This window comes from Nannospalax galili, unplaced genomic scaffold (assembly GCF_000622305.1).
Source record: "Nannospalax galili isolate Female #2095 unplaced genomic scaffold, S.galili_v1.0 scaffold1488, whole genome shotgun sequence".
In the NCBI taxonomy this organism is placed as follows: Eukaryota; Metazoa; Chordata; class Mammalia; order Rodentia; family Spalacidae; genus Nannospalax; species Nannospalax galili.
Window position 1 is genome coordinate 2744570 of NW_008358859.1, and position 11606 is coordinate 2756175.

Genomic DNA, 11606 nt, shown 5'->3' on the forward strand with positions numbered 1-11606 from the left:
TTCCAGGGGATCCGACACCCTCCTCGGACCTCAGCAGGCATCGTACAACACGGGTGTACCTACACAGATGGATCTCTACGCTCTTACACATAAAAATAATAAATAAAACAATTTCTTTAAAAAATTTAAGTTGCTGAAGTAAATCCTAGCGTCCAGGGACGGTGCTGTGTCGGGGACCTGCTTGGAGCTGCTGGGTGCACATGTAGCCGTCTGCCAGGACCCCAGAGCTGATCCCAGTGTCACTGAGCATATTGTTCAGTTTGTCTTAATTTTCTTTATATTTATGTGTGTGTGCACACACCTCATGCATATGTGCCACAACACAAGTGGAGGTCAGCGGACAACTCGTGGAAGTCCATTCTCCCCTTCCATCATGTGGGTCCTGGGGATTAAACTCAAGTCTCCTGGCTTGGAGGCAAGCACCCCTATCCGCTGAGCCATCTTGCTCGCCTGTCTTGTTACGTTGTTATTTTTGCAACAACACTTTCCAGTTGCCAGAAGCTGCGTTGATAGAGTTCTCAAGCTTTGTGCTTAGCAGCAGACTGGCCCCTTGAGCAGCTCTGCTGTGCTAGCTCCCAAGCCTGCTTAGCCGCAGCTATAGAGGCAGCCATCTGCAAGCCATGAAGAGGCTTCACCACAAGACACTGCGCTGGCCTCTTGACCTTGGACTTCAGCCTCCAGAACTACCTTTCTGATTTATAAGCTGCCCATCCTGTGGCATTTTGTTATGGCAGCTAGAGCAGACTGAACTAGCCACCAACAGACGCAAACAGGCAGGGGACATTGTAGGTGCGACTTTCAGATTCATATGCTAGATATACTTGGTTACATGGAGCTGAGGGGGCAGCTCAGTTGGTAAGGTGCTTGCCTGGTATATATGAGTCCCAAATTCAGTCCTCACCACCACATAAACCGAGTGTGGTGACATGGGCCTGTAATCCCAGCACTTTTTTTAAAACAAAGTTTTTATTTTTGAGAATTTCTTTTTTTAATATTTTATTTATTTTTTAAGATTTTATTTATTTTTATTTTATGTGTATGCATGTATTGCCTGCATGTAGGTAAGTGCACCCGTGTCATGTAGTGCTAGTGGAGGACAGAAGAGGCTGTCGGATCCCCTGGAACTGGAGTTACAGATAGTTGTTAGCTGCCATGTGGGTGCTGAGATTCAAACCCAGGTCTTCTACAACAACAGCCAGTGTTTAACCCTGAGCCATCTCTCCAGCCCCAATCCCAGCACTTCTGAGGTGGAGGCAGAGGATCAGCCTGGGACACAGGGGGTCCCATCATCATCATCATCATCATCTACATCATAATATTAAAAAATTGTGATTTTTGAAAGAATTTTTTTTGAGACAGGGTCTCCCTATAGCCCCAGCTGGCCTGAAACTTGCTAAGTAGCCCAGGCTGCCCTCTGTCTCACAGAGCTCCACCTTCATCTGTCTGCTGAGTGCTGGGAGCAATGGCATGTGCCACCCCTCCCAGCTAAAATAATTTATTACATTTAGTGTGTGTGTGTGTGTGTGTGTGTGTGTCTGTGTCTGTGTCTGTGTCGGTGTCTTGTCTGTGTGTACCACTGTGTGGGAGTGCCACAGTGTGCATGTGGAGCCCAGAGGACAACTTGTGGGAGTCACTTCTCTCTTTCTATCATGTGAACACTGGAGATCAGCTGAGGTCATCAGACTTGGTGACAAAGTCTTCACCTACTGTGCCATCTCGCTGGTCCAGAAATCATGAATTATTAATTCATAGCAATCGTTGATAAAAGATTAAGATAATTTGATATTTTTCTAATTTTACTAGTTGTGTAGCTATTGGTCCTGGGTTTGGAACATTCTGCTCAGCTGGTTTGGAATTTTAGTACATTGAGCAAATGGACAAAAACCACTTCAACACCAGAGGTGGTAGGGATACATGTGAGGCAGTGGGATGCATGTGAGGTGGTGAGATGCATGTGAGACAGGGGGATGCATGTGAGGCGGGGGATGCATGTGAGGTGGCGGGATGCATGTGAGGTGGGGGATGCATGTGAGGCGGGGGATGCATGTGAGGTGGGGGATGCATGTGAGGTGAGGTGGGGGATGCATGTGAGGTGGGGGATGCATGTGAGGTGGGGGATGCATGTGAGGTGAGGTGGGGGATGCATGTGAGGTGGCAGATGCATGTGAGGTGGGGGATGCATGTGAGGTGACAGGATGCATGTGACGTGGAGGATGCATGTGAGGTGGGGGATGCATGTGAGGTGGCAGGATGCATGTGTGGTGCAGGGATGCATGCGTGGCAGGGCAGGGCTGGCTGGGCCCCTCTGTGACTGGTGGGAGCTGACTGTGCCCTCAGGTGAACATCAGGTGACCTCGAGGTCGGCAGAGGGTGACCCCGGTACAGAAACACAGACAGAGGCTGGAGGTCTCGACCCCCGGATCTTCATGAAGGCCCTAGACCTGCAGGGTGCTGCTTCCACAGGCTCTCAGCTCCTGCAGCCCCAATGTTGCTGGGAATACACTCCTAAAGCGACCTGTTTACATAGTTTGAATGGAACTGGACACCGTGTTTTATCTGCCAACCCTGCACCCCAGCGAGGCTCCACCCAGCCCAGGGTCAGGTGTGTGCAGCGGCCCCTGCTATGGCCCACCATTCCTATTCCACTGCCCTGGGTGTCAGAAGCCCCAAGTCCCCAGGGTGTGAGGTCTCCACTGGTTTTCTTGATCCCAAGCCCAACTCCCCGTCTCAAGTGCTACACAGACAATTTGCTGCACAAGCAAAGAATGGACCCAAGGACTGAGGGAGTGGCCATCCCTGCCACTGCTGCTCCATGCCCCACCACCCTGAGTTCAAATCCCTACCCCAGCCCTGACTGTTCATGGCCTCCCCAATTCTAAGCCTGCTTCATAAACTATGGGACTGCATGATGTTAAAGCCCATAAAAAGACCAACACAGTGTCTGGCATAGATATGTTATGAAAGCTAATGTAGGGACTAGAGAGATGGCTTGGTGGTTAAGAGAATCTGCTCACAACCACCTGTAACTTCAGCTCCAGGGGATCCAACTCCCTCTTCTGGACTCAAAGGGTACCTGCACTTACACATGCTCATACCATAACACACACACACACACACACATTTAAAAACAAATCTGACCAGGTGTGGTGTCGCACGCCTTTAATCCAAGCACTAGGGAGGCAGAGGCAGGCAGTTCTCTGTGAGTTCAAAGCCAGCCTGGTCTACATAGTGAGTTCCAGGCCAGCTGGGGCTATAGGAAGACCCTGTCTCAAAAATAAAATAAAATAAATCTGTTGCTGTGTGTGGAGTGCACACCTTTCTTTTTGTAAAATTTTATTATTTTTATTTTATAGGTATTGACTGCATGTAGGTAAGTGCACCGTGTCGTGCAATGCTCGCGGAGAAGGGGCTGTCGGATCCCCTGGGACGGGAGTTACCGACAGTTGTTAGCTGCCATGTGGGTGCTGGGATTCGAACCCAGGTCTTCTGCAAGAACAACCAGTGTTCTTAACTGCTAAGCCATCTCTCCAGCCCAGGAACACACCTTTCATCACACACTGGGGACACAAAAATCAGGCAGATCTCTATGAGGCCAGCCTGGTCTATATAGCAAGCTCCAGGACAGACAAGGGCTGCATAGTGAGACCTTGAAGCAAATAATAAATAAATAAATAAAATAAATAAATAATAAATAAATAAATAAATAATCCTTTTTAAAAAAAGATAATGTGATTCGAAAAGCCCAAGCGGCTCCGTGCTTTGCAGAAAAGCTATGTTCACTAAGAGAAAAATAAGTAAGAATCGGCCTTAGAATCCAGCATCCGAGGTCAGGGATGCAGCCGCGAAGGTGGGGCTCTGGCGCCACCTGGTGGACACCTGTGGTTACTGCGCCCACCGCGGGGCGCCGCGGCTTCCGCCCAGTCTCCACGCCCCGCCGAGTCCCCCTGGCTGGGTCCCCACTGAGTCACCTCCCTCTGTTTGCTTTCTCTTGTCTCTTCAGAAGGCAGCCCTGGGGAGCGACAGCAGCTCCTGTGACCTTCAGGTGTTGGACGCAGGAGGTCCTGGCTACGTGGAGGTCCCCTGGCTGCAGGGATTTGGCCAACCTTGCTAGCCTGGGCTCCTGCAGGAGCATAGGTGGGGATACGGTCAGGCCCTGTATGGGGGCAGGGGGACTTCCAACACCCCCAGGCCTCCGTCCTTCCCACACCGAGGCTGAGGGACCCATCAGGGCACCTCCACCTTCACTCACTGGACCTGGTTCATTGCCCAGTTCAATTCTGGCCTCCTGTCTACATCGTATCCAGAGAAGGGAAAAAAACAAAACCCACCTCACTCTTATCTGTCCTTGGAAGGGTTACAAAAAAGAAGGTTCTAGATTCCAACTGTGGTGCACTGTCCCTCTTGCTGGGGTGGGCTTTGGTGCTGCTCCTGTAAGTAACCCCAAAAAACTCATTGGTTCACCAAGTTAGACTTTGGTGGTGCCCTTACTTTCGTTCCCTATCTGGGGTAAATAGATACTTGTTCACATCTCCCCGGAAATAGTGCCCCATACAACAGGTTGCTTCCTGAGCACCTCGCCAGTCCATCATCTCTGACTGTAAGCAAAAGTCAGGCTGCCTGTCACCATAGTAACCAATGAGCTGAACCCGGATAGGAACTGAATCTTTTTTTTTTTTTTTTTTTTTTTTTTTTTTTTTTTGTCTTTTTGAGACAAGGTAGCCCCAGCTGCCCTGAAACTCACTATGTAGACCAGGCTGGCCTTGAACTCACAGCAATCTGCCTGCCTCTGCCTCCCAAGTGCTGGGATTAAAGGTGTGCACCACCACGCCCGGCTTTTTTTTTTTGGAACTGAATCTTTAAGTTGCACTTTATCTAAGGAGCCAGTAAAAACTGCCTTCCATCCCATCTTCAGGCAGCAGATTACATAGAGAGAGGATGGGGACAAAGGCAGTCAATCATTATGGAGGTCCCTCCCCTCTGGTCAGGTGGTCAGCCATGCTTTTGAGTCTTGGGATGTCTGTGCCTCTCTATCCTTTGTACTTGTCTTTGATCTATGGATGTCTGGGCTCAGGCACGTTTTGAAATAATGAGTCCAGTTAGTTAACGTGCTGGCATCAACCTTGGACCCTTCCAGGGGCATCTGAGCTGGTGGGGTTAACTCAAGACAATCCAATCATTAACCATGCATATGAGCTAAATGATTGCTTTCTTTAACACTGAGTGCATAGGATACAGAGTATAAAAATGCTCCTGTCTCCTGTCCCCTCCACCCTCACTTACCTTCTCCCATCTGGCCGTACTGTGATCTTCTGCCTGCCACAGCCACCTGCACTACCACCACCACCACCACCACCACCACCACCACCACCACCCTGTCCAGCTTCCATCCAGAGCTTTACGATCTTAACTTGTGTCACCAGCCCGCCAAGGTGACCCCCTTTCTGGGCTCCCCCTGGTTCTTAGAAAAAGACAACAAGAGGGGGTGTGACTCCATGTAGAGTGCTCAGCTAGTGTCTGAGAGACCCTGGGGTCCAAACCGGCATCACCAAAAAGACAGAGAATTGCATTACTTAAGCCAGTGTGGTACATGCACCCGTAGAGTTCAAGGCCAGCTTGGGCCATGTAACAAGACCCTAGGGGGAGAGAGGGAGAAAGGGGCAGAGGGAGGGAGGGAAGGAGGGATGGAGGGAGGGAGGAAGAAAGGAAGGAGGGAAGGAAATGGCAAGAGTTCTGGGTCCAGCTGCCACTGCAGCCCCCAACTCCCAGTCTCCCCGGGCCTCTGTGCGGCCCCTGGCCTCTCAGCTCTGTGCTCACCAGACCCTCTCCTGCCCACAGGTCTGCCACCTAACCTCCCTGTTGAGAGCCTCCTCAGTCTTTAGTGTGGCTCCTAATGTCACCACCTCAAGGAACTCTCACCCCAAATCTGTGAGGGAGTTTCTGGAGTGGGCTCACTAGGGAGGGAAGACCCACTCTGAATGTGGACCGCGCTATTCAGTGGGCTGGAGTCCAAGACTGCATAAAAGGGAAAAGTAGAGGCCAGAGAGACGGCTCAGTGGTTAAGAGCACACACTGCTGTTGCACCTGAGTTCAGTTCCCAGCACCCACGTCAGGTAGCTCATAACCCCCTGTAACGCTAGCCCCAGGGGATCCAGTGCCTCTGGCCTCCACCAGCACTGGCACGTGCATGCCCATACCCACACACAGATACACAGACCTACATGTTATTTAAAATGACATAAATCCTTTTTTTAAAGGAGAAAGCGAACTGAACACGAGCATTCAGCTCTCTCACCATGTAGCCCTGGCTGGCCTGGAACTCACTACGTAGCCCAGACTGGCCTCGAACTCACAGAGATCCACCTGCCTCTACCTCCCAAGCCAAGCGCTGGGGTGAAAGACGTGCACTGGCAGTTCTCCTTTATAAAACGGTTTGGGGTTAAGTAAAAATGGCGTGTTTGTTGGGCATGTGTCCACACACAGGTGTGCATTGCACAGCGGCTGAATCAAGCAACTGATATGAATCACCTTACATTCCTGTCTGTGATGAGAACTCCTAAAATCTGTTCTTAGCAATGTTCAACTACACCGTGCCTATCAGTCACTTGGGGGGTGGGGCCAGCGATGATGACGTGACACACCAGGATCGCTTAGTCTTAGTTCACCCATCTGAAATGCTGTGCACTTCAAGGGAGTGATGTCCTCTGACTTACCATTTATCTACTTTATTTCTTTTTACATTTTTTAACTTTACATTTTTTTATTGTGTGTGTGGACATTCGAGCACCACTGGGTGCTTGGGGAGGTCACAGGGCAACTTTGTGGAGTCGGGCCTCTCCTGCCACCCTTGTGTGGGATCCAGGGATTGAATTTAATCCCCAACTCGTGCGCCCCCAACCCCACCGCCGCGCGCGCTGGGCCTTCTCTCCAGCCCTTCCTGCCTTTTCTCCTACTAATGTGTATCTTCGCCTCTAAAATATTAGTCCAAGGGAACAGGAACTTTTTTTGCTCCCTTCTGGGTATCAGAAGGACGCCTGTTATATATAGCCTGACCACCTGATGGATTTGTGGCCTGAATAAATAAACATGACAGAATATTTTTGGAATAAAGTACAATGGGGCACGATACGTAGGAAACACCGTTATCTACAAATGGACACGATTGTTTACTTACAACTGAAGATATGGAATATAAAATAAATGTGCATTTATTTTAAAATCATGGAGGGTAAGAGCACTCGCAGGCCTGGGCAAATGTTTTCATAATGCATTTATGACCATGGAAAATAAACCTTTTCATGTTTTATCGAGGAAGGGCCCCACGAAAGCCATAGCGCCTCTTGCGGGCGGGTGGGGGGATGTCTGCCTATAGACCCTGGTTGTCTCCAAAGACCTGCTGGCTGGTGCGCAGCCGGCGGCCGCTTTAAGGATGCTCTGCAGGGCCCCAGGCGGAGAGATGCAGCCATGACGTCACGGCCCCGCCCCGCGGGGTGATGCTGCAACTGCCGGGCTGGGGGCGCCAGGCCAGGACCGAGCTGCACGCAGGAGAACCAGGAGCCCAGTTCGAGAAAGGGATGCCTCCTGTCTGGGCGCACAGGTACGCGCGTTTCCTTTGCAGCCCTCCCCGGGCTCTTTGCGCTTGGGAGCGTGGCGGCTTAGGCCCCAGGGTGATCCGTGTGCCATGCCGAGGCTGGGGCTCGAGCCTGGGGCTGGAGGCTGGCAGAGACCTTTGTTGTTCTTGGGTGCATTAAGCTGGCAGTGGAGTCCCCGGGGTGCGGGACCCGCAGACCTAGAGGGAGTGGCAGTTTGGTCTTAGGCTTATCTCATCTTGGCTGAAATTTTCCTCCAGCATCTGGTATGTTTATTGAGTCCCAGGCCTGTTCCCACCTGGGCAGGTGTCATCAGCTTCCGGTTCACCTCCTCCCTGAGGCTGAGCCTTCAGACTGGCTCCGGGCCATTATAAAACATCCCCCAGGATGTCCGGGTTACTGGTGAACATCTCACTGTTGACCTGAGACAGGCAGGCCAAGGGGAGACAGGCAGGCCAGGGTGACATGCTAAGGTTGTCACAAGCAGCTCCTGTCATTCTTCTCCTGGACAATAAACAACCTGTACGTGATGTCTGGAGTTGCTGTAACGTTTGTTTTTCAGTTCTTAGGAAGTAGAGTCGGGCGCTGATGAAACCCAAGTTCAGTGTACCCTAGCCAGGGCTTTTGGGAAATGGTAGCCTGTGATGTAGGAGCCAAAGTGTTGAAGATGAGAGCCGAGTTCCAATTCAACCACTACCTTATGGACTACATCCTCCCCAGTCCACACAGCTCCCTATGGGTCTGGGAAGAGGCCTGAACTGTCAACTTTGAGACTCCCTAGGAGGCTGAAGGGAGTGTCCTCCAGCTACCCTGTGGTGGGGAGAACCCCCTTTTTTTGGTTTTTGTGGGGGGGTTCTTTTTGTCTTTTTTTTTGAAGCAGGGTCTCCCTGTAGCCCCAGTTGTCCTGGAACTCGGGAGGCAGAGGCAGGCGGATCTCTGTGAGAACCCCTTTTTTAAATAGAGAAAAGGAGAGAGAAAGGAGGAAATGTAATTGGGTCCGAGTAGGATACTTTTCTTTTAATTTTATGTGTATGAGTGTATTGCCTCCATGTATGTAAGTGTAGAAGTGTCGGAAGAAGGCGTCAGATCCCCATAGAACTGGAGTTACAGATGATTGTTAGGCACCATGTGGATGCTGGGAATTGATCCCAGATCCTCTGCAAGAACAACCAGTGCTCTTAACTGCTGAGCCATCTCTCCAGACCCAAGTAGGATACTTTTAAGCATTCAAGTTTGATGGACATCATTTGTTTTTATTAATCAGGTGCTGTTGAAACATCCCATAATAGATTGAGGATTTGTTTTTGAGAACTTTAAACATCCTTTGAGGCTGGAGAGATGGCTTAGTGGGTAAAACACTTGCTGCGCATGTGTGAGGACCAGAGCTGGGTGCATGCACATCTGTAACCCGAACACTTATAGGGCCAGATGGGAGGTGGAGACAGGAGGCTCCTAGATGATCAGAGGCCAGCGAGCCTGGTACACAGACCCTGACTCAAACAATGCGGAAGGGAAGGACCAAGACCTAAGGTTGTCTTCTGACCACCACGGGCACACCATGGCACCTATGAGCCCTCACTCACATGCATGAACACACACACCTATACATTCATACCCCAAACAAAACCAAAGAAAACAAAACAAAAAAGATCCTCTGTATTCTGAAAGCATAGTGGAGCTGCATGTGACCGCTGAGGATCTCTTACGTTCTTCCCTCCCCTCCTGCCCCTTCTCTATGTGTTTAAAGACAGTCATGATATGTAGACCAGGCTGGCCACAAACTTGGGATCCTCTTGCTTCAGCCTCCTATGTGCTGGGATTATAGGCATAGACCACCAGGCCCAGCCTAAATTTCATGTTCACTGTTCCACCACTGAGCTAAACCCCCAGCCCTTTATTTTATTTGAAGACAGGGTTTTACTAAGCTGCCTAGGGTGACCTTGAGCCATCCTCCTGCTTCAGATTCCCAAATGCTGGGATCGCCGGTGGTGTGCATCACCACATCTGGCTTAGTTTTCATTCATTTTTATAAGAGATTTCTATTTTTTATTCATGTGTATTTGTGTGTCTGTGTATATGTGTGTACCACATGTGTGCAGGTGCCCAAGGAGGTAAGAAAAGAGTATCAGATCCTGTGGAGCTGGAGTTACAGTTGGTTGTGAGCTATCTGACATGGGTGCTAGGTAGGAACCAAACTCGGTCCCTGTGGAAGAGCAGCAGGAGCTCTTAGTCACCGACCATCTCTCCAGACCCTCGTTCATTTTATAGTAACATTAGAAAATTCTTTTTTATCTTTTTTTAAAAAGATTTTTTATTTTTAATGTATGAGTGTTTTGCTTGCGTGTATGTACCATGCACATGTGTGCCTGGTACCTGAGGAGGCCAGAAAAAGGTGTCAGATCCCCTAGAACTGGAGTTAAGGATGGGCGTGAGCTGCCATGTGGGTGCTGGGAATTGAACCCGGGTCCTCTACAAGATCAGCCAGTGCTCTTAACTGCTGAGCCATCTCTCCAGCCCCATTTTTTTTCATCATTTTTATTACGTTTTATTTAGTGTGTGCATGCATGTATATATGTGCTTGACAGCCTGAGTTCAATCACCAGGGTCCCCACACGGTATGGAGGGAAAAACTTACTCCTGCAAGTTGTCCTTCACGTCCACACATGCCACATGTGTGTGTATACACACAATAAATAAGTGCAATAAAAAGTAAACTACCAGACTCTCCAATTGGGAGAAGGACCATGAGTGAAAACTATCTTCAAGCTCAGGTTAGTTCTGGTTTACATGCTAAAGGGATTAACCGAAGGCTGGGCTTTAAAGCTGAGGTCAGTGGGAGGTGGTGGGTAGACTTGCTAATAGAGAAGGTGGGCACCCCCCCACCATAGTCCATCATAAGTAGGATCTAGAAGGTTCCCCTTTCTGACAACATCCTCCTGCCACATTACTGTCTAATGTAGGGTTTGTCCAGAGTGAACCCACAGTTCTTCCTTCCAAAGTCAAAGGCACAGTTTCCAATGCATGCACCTTGTTATGGGCAAATACTATAGGAAAGAGAGGGTGCGGTGCTGTGTCCCTGAACTGGGAAGAGCCCAAGAATGGGCCCCTGAAGATGAGGGCATGTTGGAGCCAACAGATAGAGTGGGCCCAGGCTCCCAGCACACCTGTGCCTACGGTCTGGCCTCGGCTCCAAGGGGATGGATGGTGTCACCACGCAGGCTCACACTGTACTGTTGGTGCTATCTCTGTGCTCTGAATGAATGAAGTTGCTGGGTCACAAACAGAAGGAGCGTTGGCCACATGACAAGTCTCCCTACGCAGAAGCCCTGAGCTGTTCCACCAAAGAACATGAACAAGTTTAGCTTTTTAAAAAGCTTTAATCTTTTTATTTTTATTTGTTTGCCTGCACATATGTAAGTGCACGATGTGCGTGAAGTGCCTGTGGAGGCCAGAAGAGGGCATCAGATCCTCTGGAATTGGAGTTACAGTCAGTTGTGAGTTGCCATGTGGGTACTGGAAACGTAACCCAGGTCCTCTACAACAGCAGCCAGTGCTTTTAACCACTGAACCATCTCTCCAGCACCCAAAAAACACAAATTTTTAATTATGTTTATTTATTTACTGCTATGGCGTGCAGGTGTAGGCCAGAATACAACTTACAGGAGTTGGTTTTCTCCTTCTGCAGTGTGGGTTCTGGGGATTGAACTCGGGCCATCGGGCTTGGTGGCACACACCCACTGAGCCATCTTGCCAGCCCTTAAAACCTTAGTCTTGTTCTAATCTTCGTAAGTGAATTCTATTCTAGGTGAAATATGACTTGTCTGCATAGCTCTTCACCTCGTCGTTCCTCCTTGACAGCAGAACCTGACATTCTGTAAGATTATCAAATGAGCCCTTTATAGAATTAGCGGTAGAGTGCGTTTCTCCCTGTGTTATCTTGGTGTAAAATCCACCTCTTAGCAAGGCTTTAAGACCCTTCATCCTCAGCTAATACCTAGCAGGTGGCTTTATCTCTCACTA

General features: G+C 49.6%; 1 protein-coding gene across 6 annotated transcripts in view; it reads left to right on the forward strand.

The window, feature by feature from the left end:
- The first annotated feature begins 7452 nt into the window (after window positions 1–7452).
- Window positions 7453–11606, forward strand: part of Slc45a1 (solute carrier family 45 member 1) — a 26345-nt gene continuing 22191 nt past the window's right edge. For 3 of the 6 annotated variants that reach the window (XM_008822452.3, XM_008822454.3, XM_008822453.3), the window contains exon 1: window positions 7472–7594. The gene's annotated coding sequence lies outside the window, so the exon portion shown is untranslated. Of the gene's footprint in view, window positions 7595–11606 lie in introns of all 6 variants that reach the window. The other 3 variants (XM_008822451.1, XM_029558303.1, XM_008822450.1) reach the window with 2 other exon arrangements.